The sequence below is a fragment of the Equus asinus genome, chromosome 14 (genome assembly GCF_041296235.1).
Source record: "Equus asinus isolate D_3611 breed Donkey chromosome 14, EquAss-T2T_v2, whole genome shotgun sequence".
NCBI classification, from domain to species: domain Eukaryota; kingdom Metazoa; phylum Chordata; class Mammalia; order Perissodactyla; family Equidae; genus Equus; species Equus asinus.
This window is the reverse complement of record NC_091803.1, coordinates 42,831,442-42,844,213: the sequence shown is the minus strand read 5'-3', so window position 1 is coordinate 42,844,213 and position 12,772 is coordinate 42,831,442.

Sequence of the window (12,772 nt, the reverse complement as noted above, 5' to 3'; positions counted from 1 at the left end):
CTCCCTCAGCTGTCAGAACAACTCTCACTGTCAAAACTTTCTGAGAAGAGTCATTAGTTTCAGAGAGATGGGAAAGGAAGGATGTTTTGCCTGGGGCATCTCTTTGAAAAGGTCTAACTTTCTAAAATGGTAAATAAGCCAGACTTCTTTTCCGGGGATGCACAGAGGGCAGAGGGAGCTCAGCCTGGGTATGACCTCCGGGAGCCAGGTGGTGTTTGAGACATCATTACTTCCCAAAGTTTTATCCCTTCCTCCGCTGTGCTTCTGCAATGCAGCCTGGGAAGCGAGCTCTGAGAGCAGTCTGCACAGCTCTGATTACACACAGGCAGGCACTGCACTGAGGATTCTATTAGGTGGAAAGAGGGGAAAAAAAAAAAAAAAAGCCAGAACGCTAGCTGGGGGAGAAAAGCCCTTCTGCCTTTAGATAAAGGTGAAAATTATTTTATAAGCGTCTGGAGCAGGAAAGCTTGTGAAAGGTGAATATGCCATTCAGGCCCACTCCTAATCTCCGGCTTGCAGTACCCACATTTCTGAGTCAGCTCGTGTAGACTCCAGTGTGATCATGGAGAGTAAGATTAAGCCTAACAAGATATGACTGAAAGTCTTAGGTCGGCTGTGACAGCCTCCGAGTTCAGATTCCCTGGCTCGGCTCTGAGGTCTAAATTTTAGGGTCTAGTTACTTCTTACTTAAATCCCATGAACTCATGTTCCCTGGCATTCATCTTTTATCCTCCTGTTCTCCTAGAATAAAATGCTCTGGAGCCCAACAGCTTCACCCTTAGTGGCTTAAGATGAACTCCCAGCAGGTAATAGTCTCTTTTTAAGAAAAGGAAGCTGAAAGAAGGGGAAGGAAAGAATAATGAGGAGGGGCATCTGTCTTGCTGGATCTGTAAAGGCTGGGAGCAGAGCCCTGCTCGTGCCTCGACGACTCATTTATGTTGGCGTAAGTGCAGTGGGTACCCACGGGCTGATTACACATGGTGGCAGTTGAACTGAGTCAATTTCACGTCCCCGTTTCCTGTACCCTCTGCATCCGGTCACTAAGTTCTATTCACCCCACCCCTCTAGCCTTCTCCAACCCACACTCTTTCCTCCGTCCCCACTGCCATTGCCTCAATACATCCCATTGTCGTCTCTCATCTCAAGGGCTATAGTCATCACCCACCATCTCCCTGCATTTGCCCCCCGGCCCGCAACATACCTCAAGGCCATTTCCTCAGAGTTGCTGTGATAGCATCTTCCGATTTCCTCAAATATTTATTGATCAGCTATTAAGTGCCAGGCGCTATGCAACACTAGGTATCATTAATAAAAGCATGCATTGAGCATCTGTTATGCATCAGCCAGACGGGGCATTTTGGATGCCTTCATTCATGAATCCTCACCATAAGCTCATGGACGAGGGTACCACAAGCTCCATCTTATAAACAGCAACTCTCAGAGCAGTTCCGCTGCATCGTGCTTCCTCCTATTGTCTGTGACGGTCTGTTCTTTCACTCAAGCTTTGTTCTTCCTTGAACATAGTCACCAGACCTCACAGACATGGCTTTTGGGCTAGATGTTCTTAATTTCATCCCCAGGATGCTTGGCAGGCCAGGCTGGGGTGAGTTAAAACGCTGCTCCTCTCACTTTAAAACTCCCCTCTTTGCATTGTTTCCCGCGTGAAGCTAGGGAAGGGGAAGAGAAGAGGAACTTTTAAAACTTTAAAACGGCACAAAGATGCCATTGCCGCGAGCGCTCGCAGTCAAACTTCTGTCATGCATTTTTCATGCAGCCTCAGGATCGGGAGCACGGAAAACTTTCCCCTGGATGTAAAAGTCAACGAACCTCATAGAGCCCTGCTCCCAGCAGCCCAGCACACAAGAATATTAATTTAATTAAGTCTATAATGCCAGATTTTACAACAGAGTTCTGTGAGACCTGGAGGTTCCTCTCCTGAAACTCAGCGCCCAGCCTGGAAAAGGTAGAAAGCTATTACCTCCATCACCGGTGAATTCTACCAGGTTATTCAAGACAGAGGCTTGAGAGATAGAAGCCCCATTGGGGAAGGTGGGAGATTTATTCTAAAACCCTAAATGTGGCTGGAAAAAAGCACGGAAGACCAGGGTTCAAGTCCTAGCTATGCCTTTTGCTAGCTCCACGCGTTTCGTCAGTTGCTTAGCTTCTCTGAGGCTCCATTATCTCATCTGTGAAATGTGTATATCACCAACCTCACTGACATGTTGTGAGGATTAAATGGGATGATGGGTAAGAAAATAACCTGGAATACAAAAGGTTAGTAATTTTTGTATGCTTCTCACGTTTCATTTTCTTTGGTCTTTTTCTATTTTCTCAACTGAAAAATGAGGGATGTGAGGAGCTGGCCCAGTGGTGTAGTGGTTAGGTTTGGTATGCTCTGCTTTGGTGAGCCAGGTTCGGTTCCCAGGCGCAAACCTACACACCACTCATCAGGCCATGCTGTGGCAGCATCCCACATACAAAATAGGGGAAGATTGACACAGATGTTAGCTCAAGGACAATCTTCCTGAAGCAAAAAGTGGAATATTGGCATAGATGTTAGCTCAGAGCCAATCTTCCTCAGCAAAAAGAAAAAAAAAACCTAGAGAGTTGAACTCTGCACTACTTCTGACTATCATTCCAGATTTTACTGGTCTGGAAAATGTAAGAACATCCTTCCCTCTTAACTCACTATTTGCCCAGAAAGGGAAGGCCCAAGGCATGAGTGTGGAAAACTCACCATGCTCTCCTCCTTCCCACTCTGTCTCCTAGAGACTCCAGAGCTCTCTGTTTTCTATTCTCAGCCAAGAAGAATGAAAAGATTTTTCTTAGTCAAGCAGACATTTTCTGAGGACTTTCTCCATGCCCACCTCAAATAGAAAGGAGAGGAAAAGAAGATCGTCTCAGACCATCACATAGGAAGGAATTAGAGAGTCTGTCAAATCAAACTGGGAAGCAGTTAATCTAAAAGCAGAAAGTCTTGGAGTAGGGAAAATCAACAAGTACTAGGGCAGTCCTGGAAGGCTTCCAGAGGAAGAAAACCTGGGACGGTGTCGCAAATGGAGCTAATTAAGCAATAGTTTGCTGGGCACCTACTATGTACCAGGAACTATTCTGGACATCAGGGTTGGGTTGATGATAAAACCCAGTCCATGATCTTGTGGAGATTACATGCAAGTCAAAGAGAAGGGACAAAACATGTACACAATCATTGAATGAGACCATTTCACATAGTGATAAGAAAATAGAATAGGAGGATGCACCATCCGAGAGCAGCAGGTCGGGGTGAGGAGAGTGACGTTAGGTTGGGAAGGATCTTTCTCATGAGACCTAATGATCGGAAGGACCATCCATTCAAAAATCTGAAGAAGAGTATCCCAGAAGACAGAACAGCATATTCAAAGGTCCTGAGGCAAGAAGTAACAAGTAGTAACACTGAAAGTCTGGCTGGAGCAGGGAGAGAAAGGGGAAGAGTTGTGCATGGGAATACAGAAATTTAGGATTCAGTGGAGAAGAAGGAGACATTAGGAAATCCCTAATTCCTACACTCCCTACTGTTAATAGCTCCCCCATCCCTTTAGAAACTTCCCTTAATGATCTTCGCCAAAGGACCGACTCAGTAAGATGGACCAAGAGCACAAAGAAGGCCAAAGAGGTGGTGCCCACCTTAAAAAATCACACAGCCGGGATGGGAAAGCAGCTTTCAACAAAGAGGAGGAAATAGAGCATCTGATATAACCCGGCCACGTGCCACACATTTTTAAAGACTCCAAAATGCTTGTCCCAGAATTATCTCACTTAAACCTAAAACCACCCTGGGAGGGGGCAGTGATTGTTTCACTATTTTGCAGTTAGAGAAAGAGAGGAAGTGATCCGAGTGGTCGGAAGTCGGGTGTGGGAATCAGGACATGACCTTGAACTACTTTACTGCCCCGCGCAAGCACCAAGCGAGCAAGATGACCCATAGTTTTCATAGAGGGAGAGACCAACGTGAGCCAGAACAGATGCAAGGTGGCTTTTAAACTGAGATTCAGCTGGACATTTATTGAGCGCCTACTGTTTGCCAGACACCACACTGCATGCTTTCATCTCTAGGTCAATGAATTTAATCTTCCCAGCCATTCCGGATGCAGGTATCAATATTCCCATCTTAGAGTGAGAAACCCCTCACCTAGTACCTAAGAAGTAGGATCTAGACTTCAGCCTTCAACCTAGTATGCTTCCCGCTGTCTCTCCCTGCTTTCACGAGCAGAAAAGATGGGCTTCCTCTCAGAACACATGGATGGCTTCCCCGGCCTGATCAGTGTGGACAGATGATCCCATCACTTCCTTCTGGCTCCAGAGGAAGAGATACAGTGAGTGGCTCCCAGCCGTGGTGTCCAGAGCCCCTGAGAAGACAGGCTGGTCAAAGGCAGCCCCTTGCTCCTCCCCATTCCCCCTGCAACGGGAGGAAGTGTCAGCCCGCCAGAAGCATCTCACCACAAAACAATTCAGACTCCTCTGAGGTGAAGACAGCAGACAGGCTGCCTCCAGCTCCTCCGTCTGTTTGCTGGTTTGCTGCAAAGTAGAACAGCTGCTGAGGAAGACAGGGCTTATTGAAATAAATTCCAACATTTATAATCAGTTACGTGGCCCTGTCTGCAAACCACTGCTTGATTTAAGAACAATTTCAGCAGCAGCTGAAGAGGCAAGTTTTCATCTCCCTTTAATTCCTTCCTCCCAGAACTTTCTTGCATCTTTCCCAGTCTTTATGATCCCTCAGGACAGATCCGATTTTTTCCCTTCTTCTTCTTTCTTAAATGTTTCCCCAAATCCAGCAGATCATGTAGCTGCTGTCTGACCTTCAGGAATGTGGTCAAGTGGTTGAATTTGCTCCAAAGGCCCTTCCTCACAGCAGGTCTTAAAATAAAACCCTTCGGTTTTTCTCAGCACAAGCTTCCTGTCGTCTCTGCTGCGAGGCTTAGCAGACAGCGTAAGGATGCGCAGCTGAGCGAAAGGCAGCCCTGGGCCCGGTTCCGCCGCTCCTGCCCTCCAGTCCCTCCACTCCAGATTTGAAATGCCCACTCACTTTATTTTCTTTTTAATTTCTATTGTGGAACGGGAGATCTACTCTCTCAACACATTTTTAAGAGCATACTACAGTATTGTTGACTATAGGGACAAAGTTGTACAGGAGATCTCTAGCACTCATTCGTCTGGCTTAACTGAAACTTTATACCTGTTGATTAGAAATTCTCCCTTTCCTCCTCTCCCAGACCCTAGCAACCATCCTTCCACTCTTTGAGTCTATGAATTTGGCCCTTTTAGATATCTCATATAAATGGATTTCCTGCAGTGTTTGTCCTTCTGAGACTGGCTTATTTCACTCAACATAACATCCTCAAAGTTCATCCATGTTGTCAGATAGTGCATATTCTTTTTCAAGGCTGAATAATATTCCATTATATGCATACACCACACTTTCCTTATCCATTTATCCATCAATGGACATTTAGGTTGTTTTCAAACACACACACCTCAACACCATCTCTGTCATGCTCCAGGGGTCACTGGAACTAGGATGGGCCTGAAGCCCTCCCACTGAGAACTCTTCCAGAATCTTATAAGAATAAACTCTATGGATAAGGGGAAATTTTAAAAGAAAAATTTTAATTTTTTTCCTTTAAATAATATAAAAGAAATGAAAATCAATGGGACAAAACATGGAATAACGATAATGATCATAAAATTGAACATTGACTGAGTGCTTATTAAGTTCCAGACCCTGTAATATACAAATTACATAGATTATCTCATTTTGTCCTCCCAAAAATGTTAAAATAAGACCTTACATGTTCTGATCTGCACCACTCTCTCCCACCTCACCTCTATTACTCCCCTCTCCCCAAATCACTAAATTCTATCCACATGGGTCTTTTCTTTCAATTCCCTGAACACTCCAAGCATATTTCCACTTCAGACTCTTAACCCACTTAGTTCCCTCTTTCTGGAATTTTCCATCCCACCAACACTACTATCGTCACCAATAGCCCATCTCCCGCTTTCTCATTCCTTTGGTTTCAACATAACTTCTCAAATCTTCTAGGACCACTGTACGTGAAAAATCCCCACCTACTCACCCAGCCCTCATGATGGTTTCTCTCTGCTTATTTAGGATACACTCTAACCTTGCCGTGGTTTGGGGTTTTTTTTCTCTTTGCCTGTGGGTGTGTATTTTTTTTATTTGCCTGTTTTTTTGGTATATGTGTATGTATGCCTTCCCCACTGAACGAGTAAGCAATTCCAGGGGAGGAAATATGCTTCATCAGATTGCCTGGGTTTGAATCCTGCCCCTTTCACATCCCCAGTGCATGACCTTTGGTTCCAGTTCCTTCTTCGATAACAAGGCAATACTAATGGCACCTACCTCATGGGTCTGTGCAAAGCTTCAGTGAATTTTTAGACGAGAACTTGGCACAGAGTAAGCGCTTTATAAGTGTAGGTCATAGTCGTGGCTGCATTTAGGGCTATTTCTCCTTAGCCCCAGCCCATGGCCTGGTATCTGGCATATAATAGTCACTCAATAAATGTCTGTTGCATGAGTTCTATTCTTTTGTACATATTGTCTGTACAGGAAATTGCCGTAAAGTGAAACTTGCTTAATTGGCATTGGTGGAGGTGATAGAACGTGACCAACGCAAACTAAGATAAACGCAGAATAATTGCCTCTTAGAGAGTTGGCTTCAATGGATAGATGAGAATGACCTGGAATCCCCTACCTCTTCTTCTTTCGTATGGGGAATAATGAATCCCAGGTGCTTCCGAATAATTTGTTCTCTTAAACACTGTAAACATCACTGGGACCATCTGTATGCATTATTGATTTTCCCATTTAGCCCATTCTTTTTAGACAGAGCACAGGCGCCTTGAGCTGAAAAATCCCCCACTCCCAAAGTAAAGGAATCTAAGTGCACACAGCCTCAGGATGCCCCTTCTGGGCCCATCTTAACCAGCCACACTGACCACCTTTGGAAGGTGGCTTTGTGGTCATCAGAAGAAAGGAGCTTTCCTATCTGAGCACCGAAACTGACAAGGATAGGACTGTCTCTCACAGATTGCGGTTCTGGCATCTGGAGCCTGGGCATAAATCCAGTCTCCACTATTTACTAGCTGTGTAATCTTGGGCGAATGACTGAATCCCTCTGAACCTCAGTTTTTCTCATCTATAAAACGGGCATAATCATGATTTCTGCCTTACAGGCTCACCGTAAGCTAATGTATGGAAATTGTCCGGCACAACGCCTACTCTAGAATACGCACTCAATATCTGTCAGCTGTTACTATTTCTAAAGCAAATAAACATGTTAATAATACATGACCTAGTGGATGAAAATAGAAGACTTTGAAAAAAGAGTCCAATCACAGCTCTGACACAAACTTGCTAGAAATGTGTCTTTGGGCAAGTTATTCAACACTGACGGACCTTAGGATCACTCATTTCACAGTTCTGAGAGTTATGTCTACAGGGAGGGGTTGTCGGAGAACTAAGTGAAACAACATATGTAAAGGCACACGGCGAAGACACAATAATTGAAAGTGATCAGCAGGAGCGACATGCGAAGTTACATGAAGTTCATCGATTGCTTGAAGGCAGATATTTCAGTCATTTTACAAAGGAACTTCCAACATACAGGATATAAACATTCAAGAAGAGCGGACAGCATGCGACAGGACTTGGTAAACATCCGTGGAGTAGCTGAGCAAACGCATAAACGCACGACGAAGCTTTTATCCCTGTTGTTGCCCGTCGGTGGGTTAAGAGGAAGCCAGCCTTTCTGAGGTTGGTGTGGAGAGGTGGGGATGGCACAGAGGTTGGAACCTATGCACGAAAGTAAGCAGTGCAGTTTAGCTGGAACACGTGGCCTGGGTGGGTGGGAGAAAAGACTGCCAAGGAAGGTCAAGGGTAGTTACTCATGGGTATTTGCTGGGGAGGCCACCAGAACGTTTACGAAAAACTTAACAAAATTTATCCTCATTTTGGAGTGAGGAAACCAAGGTACAGTCATGCTAGGGACCCGCATGGCCACACACATAGCAGAAGCCTCAAGCCTGATCCATCTGCTTCTGTTCTGGAGCTCCAGCCATACTGCCTTTCTTTCTGTTCCTTCAGAACATCACCTCTATTCCCACCACAGGGCCTTTGCACATGCTGTCTCCAACACCTTGAACACTCCTCCTCATTTCTCTAAACCTACACTTGGTTAAACTTTTTCTGCTCTGGCACCACCTCCTCAAGGATCTGAGCCCCCAACCCCGAATCCCCCTATTATATGTCCTCAAAGCCACAGGCTCCTGATAGTAATCCTTGCAGTTGCCATTCAGATTTATCTGTGTGATTATCTGATGAATGAGTCTGCACACTAGGCAGTCAGCTCTGAAGGTTGGGACCCTGCTAGTTCTTACCACAGTTCCTGGCCCATAAAATGCATTCGATAAATATGTATGAAATGAACAAACAAAGAAAAGGAGGAATGAATGAGTGAATGAGCAAATGGATGATTACAACACCTGTGCACATGATTAGAAGAAAGAAACCAGAAGCCAGGGTGCTGGACCCACCGTGAGGATCTCCCGTCCTTGGCAGCGCTCAGCATATGCGCTGGGGTGCTTCGGGCTGTTTCCTGGAACTCTGGGGGTTCGTGCTGGGCCAGGCCAGGGGCGGGAAGGAAATGTGTCTGACAGCTTCTTCCTCTGGGGAAAGGGGGCTGGCGGGGTGGAGGGCAGAGGAGAGGGGAGTCACAAACAATTTCTGCTTTAATTAGAGCTCTGTCGGCTTCGGTTAGCCTGGGTGTTTGTTCCCTTGTGTGTGTCAGGGAATTTGGAACTGACCCCAAGCTTGTGAAATAATTAGTACAATAGTGCCGATCTAGCCATTTCTGAAAAGAGTAATTTACTCCCAGCGTAGCCTCCCGGCAGAGCCACTCATTAATCAAACCAGGCCACGAACATCAAAGCGGGTGCCCCTTTCCACCGCGGCATCCATCATCCAGCCGTTAGGAACTGCAGAAGCCTGAACCAATATACTGCCTTTGTTGGGCTGAGCCCACCTCCCGTCGTCACTGGCTGCCTGAAGCAGAGGGAGCACAGCAACCAACACTGGGGTGGGAGGGCAGGGCCCCTGTCCCTCCGGGTTTATGGAAACCTCGCCTGTATGGGAAGTAACCCAAAGATGGTTTTCAGCAGTTATCACCTCCTCAGCGAGCTGTCCTCTTTGACCACCAGAAACGAGGAAATCTCCTAGCTTTCCTGATCCCTCATTATCTCTTTCCCTTCTACTACCTTATCTTGTTCATTTGTTTATTTGCTCTTCATTTTCTGTCTGTTCCTGGAGGGTATAAACATCAAGAGAAAAAGAACTTTGTCATTTTAGCCCCTGAGCCCAGCACAGTGCCTAGCACACAGAAAAAGTCTAATAAATAGTTTCTGAATAAATGAAAGTTCAACACCCTTAGTTAAAGGGGCCTTTCATCCCAAGAATCCCCAAAAATCCTTCCCTAAAACTCTGCTGGTCCTCATAACATCCTACCTTGTGGGAGGTTATTCATTTACCTTTCTTAGTTTCCCTGTTGAATTGCGAGTTACTTGTATTAGTTATCTGTGGAGGTGTAACAAGTTATGCCTAAACACAGGGGCTTTAAAATATAGACACTTTTGTTTCTCCCCAAAGCCCCTCTATATGGTTGTATATCCTAGTTGTAGGTCATTCTAGTTCTTCTATGTGGGACGCCACCACAGCACGGCTTGATGAGCCATGTGTATGTCCGCATCCAGGATCCGAACCGGTGAACCTGGGCCACTGAAGCGGAGCACTCTCGGCCACAGGGCCGGCCCCCATAGACGTTTATTATCTTGCAGTTTCTGTGGGTCAGGAATCTGGGTGGTCTGCTTCACAATCTCTAATAAGGCAGCAATCAAACGTCAGCCGGGGCTGAATGTCATCTGAAGGCTCAACTGGGAAAGGATCTGCTTCCAAACTCACTCAGTGTTGTTGTCAGCATTCAGTGCCTTGAGAGCAATTCGACTGAGCACCTCAGTTCCTTGCACCATGGATCTCTCCAATGGTGTTGTGTTTCAACAAAGCATGCAAACTGGGAAGGCAATAGAAAGAATCTTCTAGCAAGACGGAAGTCAGAATCTTTTGTAACATAGTGACCGAAGTGACACGCCCTCAACATTGCCACATTCTTCTGGTTAAAAGCCAGTTACTCAAGGTGAGAGGATTATGCAAAACCACGACCACCAGGAGGGGAGAATCATTGGAGGTCACCCCAGAGTTTTGCCTTTCATAAAATAACGAAGATATATATACATGAATGTTCATTATTGCTGTTTATAATAGCCCCAGACTGGAAATAACCCAAGTGCCTCTCAAAAGGGAAGAATTGAAAGTAAATTCTGAAGCTTCCACTGTATTAGAATGTTGTGCATTAAAGTGAAAAAGAGATACTAAACGGAAAGCTCACGTTAATCCAAATTCTGTAAGCATTTAAACATATAAAAATAAACTTAAGGGTGAGGTGTTTCCAATCCAGGCACAAACATTAAAAAAAAGAAAAGAAAAGATTTCTTAGAATATTTATCAAAATGTTAGAAATGGCCATGCACTGGTGGAGTTTCAGCGAGAGGAGGTTTGAGCCCCTTGCTTAGAGTAGAAACACCTCATCGTTTAGTTTATTTGACTCCTCCACTTTCGATCATGTTCTCAGCCCAATTGGGATTTAAAACGCATTTGGTATTGTCTCTTTTTGTTGCTTAACCAGGAAAAATAAAAATGGAGATTCATAAATTATATAGACTCACTTTCACAGTGAATAATTCTATTTGGTTTCTGAATGGATGGATTTTTTTCCCCCTTGTTGGATTCCAGCTTATTCCAAGAATCAATTTAGCTTTGTCCTCCTGTGTCCTCTCTTTCGGCTTTCACTGTCCTTTCATGCCCCAGTGTCTGATGACCATAATCGTGACTTATTTCTTCCTCTTATCTCCCTGCAGTCTAGTACAGAATTTGGCACAATGGGAGGAGATGAGTTGGAACCTGCCCGATTCCAGACATTTCGTAACTTCGCCCTGCAAGTTTTTAACTCGACTCTCCACGACCAAGTTAGAACCGAAGTTAACAATTTTAACTGATTCAGATACTTAGTGGGTGCCTACCATGGCAATGTATTTTTAATTTTTTTAATTAAATGAGGATGTTACAGTATGTGTCTCCAAGGGGAAAGGGAAGAAGGTACAAAAATTATTAATCATCCATTGTATATTGTGCCTTGCATGAAATATTTACGCACTTTCATTTAATCCTCGCGCAGTCCCAGTGGTATAAGTACTGAAATATGCCGCACTTTACAGATAAGAAGAAGGGAAGTTCATGGTGATTAAGCACTTGTCCGAGGACACTTAGCTGTCAAGTGCAGAACAGGAGCTTTTTCTCCAACTCCAAGGCCCAAGTCATCATATTAGCATCATTTTGTATTTTAATGGTGAGAGAAATGAGTCTATTTTATGAAAAGAAAATCCTGTACTGGGACTGAGATGCTGTGTTCAATATTCAGTTGACCTTAGATGCCGTTAAACCAGGATTTCTCACCGTCTGCAATGTCAACAAGTGGGGCTGGATCACTCTCTATTGTCCTGTGCACTGTAGGATGTTTTGCAGCATCCCCGGCTTCCACTCACTAGATGCCAGGAACACACTCATCCACAGTTGTGGCAACCAAAAATGTCACCAAACATGGACAGATGTTCCTGGGGGGGAGGGGGAAGGGGTACAAAATTGCCCCCAGTTGCGAACCACTGCTCTAAGAAGAATAAAAATGCTTTCTGTAAAACTGAGCGTGAGCTGAAAAAAAATTAAATATACCAGAACGTTTATATATTGTTGCATTCATAGTTCTACAGAATCTTAAGATAAAGCTCTCAATTATACTTCATAATTAATCAAGTCAGTTAATTCAAGAAGACAACTCTAATTTTGACCAAAATTATCTTATAGTCATGACTATCCATAATTACCCCAAATGGAAGAGAAGCAAGGTTGACATAGACATTGAAGTCACGTTTGAACCTTAGCCCAGCCTCCTGGAGGCTGTAAGACCTTGAGCAAATCGCATGCACTCTCTGAGCCTGAGCTTTCTCAGCTAAAGTGGAAATAATGGTACCTGTCATAGATTTTGGGATTGTGTGAATCAAGATCATGTGAGGAAAGTGTTTCACTTAATGAGTTCTCGATACATGAGTTGTCTTGCCCTCCATCTTGTTCCCTTCCCACTGCCTCCTTGGACCGTGCAATAGAATCTTGACTCCACTTGGTAGCAGTGTACTTATACTCAGTGAACAGTTACCAAACGGAATAACGTAACTCTGCTGACAGCCACAGCATGGCAGCCGATAACTCTCAGTCGATGCTCTACCCGAGGTGGAGCCAATTTGTGAGCCAGTTTGCTGAATGTTTCAAGCTTGTCCATCAGTCCGCCCAATAGTATATTATGGGATCAGTTTAGTTTTAAAAGGATGAATTCCGGTGTGGAAATAAATGAAGACCATCTAAATGAGAGCAAGCAACGACTATTTATTCAGAGCTTGCAGTAGCAAAGGAGTCAGCCACCATCACTTACGTTTGCAGAGACTCAAAGACAGGCGGCAGAATGAGAAAGCTTTACAGTGGAAAAAAGGGAAGATGTCGGGTATGGAGAATTTCCCCGTGGGGTTGTCAGGGGGAAGCTGGAGGTGGGGTAAC